A 1,161-nucleotide genomic window follows, 5' to 3' on the forward strand; every position below is an offset into this window, starting at 1 on the left:
TCAGCACTAGCTGCTTGCTGGGGCTACATCCACAGCAGAGCTGTCTCCATCAGTCCCTGGTGCTGACTACTAGAAACAGCTGCTACTGCTGCCCCCCCTACCCCCTGTAGCGCCTTATGAAACCCTGAAACGCTGGGAACACCGATCCATCTAACCAGTCTGAGGGTCAATCTGGGGCTGAGGTTGTGGGATTCTTCCTGTTGGAGATGCCTGGGCTGGGCTGGGCTGAGCTGGGCTGGGCTGGGGCAGCACCCAGGTATCTCTTCCTTCTCTGCCAATCAAAGCAGATGACAGCAAACCCAACCAGCTCCCCCTCCCTGCTGCCTTCTGGCAGGTGAAACAATTATCAGGGCCTGGGATTCCCAGGATGGGGAGGAAACAGCAAAATGCTCTGCCCTGCTCCAGACAGACCCTCTCTTCTGTGTTGATTCCAGCCCCACCAGTCCCAGCGCCAGGCTCCCTTCGTTTAGCAGGTGCTCCTTATTCCTCACCCACTGCACCCCCATGGCCTCCTGCTCTGCATCTGCTGGGGGGTCATAAAGTGAAACCCCAGATCCTGGGCATTCCTCCAGTCCAGGCCTCGAGCCCTTCCCCAGTGCTGAGTCACACGTCTAGCCCCACTGCAGGGCTCTGGCCCTGATGCTTCCCCCTCTCCAAGGCTCTGGGCCTTTCTACATCCAAACCACCCCTCAAGCCACCCTTTGGGCTTTTCCTTGAATGGAGCTTGGTCTCGCCAGTGCCAGGACTGTGGCCTCACTTGAAGGCTTCAGGTTTCCCTTGCATCGAACTTCATCCTCCCAGCACAGAAGCCCCAAGCCCCTTCCCCACTTGGGCTGTGCCAGAGGCACCCGAGCCCCATCTGCAGCTTAATTCCTGACTCTCAGGTTCCCTGTTTGCGACCCAGGCCCCAGAGAGTGGAGAACTGGGCAGGCTGGGCTGCTGCACCCGATGGGGTGGGTGGCTGCCACACACAGAGCAGGTGCTGAGGAGGCAGCAGCATTGAGCCATCTGAGCAAGGGCATCTCAGGCTGGCGGGCCTAGAGCTCTGCTCCCCAAACAGTGCTCCACCTTGCTGCATGAAACCCAGCAGCACCTCCCACCATAGCAACAAGGAAAACCTGCAGGGCCATCTCTTACCCAGGGGCCCCATTAGCCTCCCTG

Source organism: Alligator sinensis, unplaced genomic scaffold (assembly GCF_000455745.1).
Source record: "Alligator sinensis unplaced genomic scaffold, ASM45574v1 scaffold1509_1, whole genome shotgun sequence".
Classification (NCBI taxonomy): domain Eukaryota; kingdom Metazoa; phylum Chordata; order Crocodylia; family Alligatoridae; genus Alligator; species Alligator sinensis.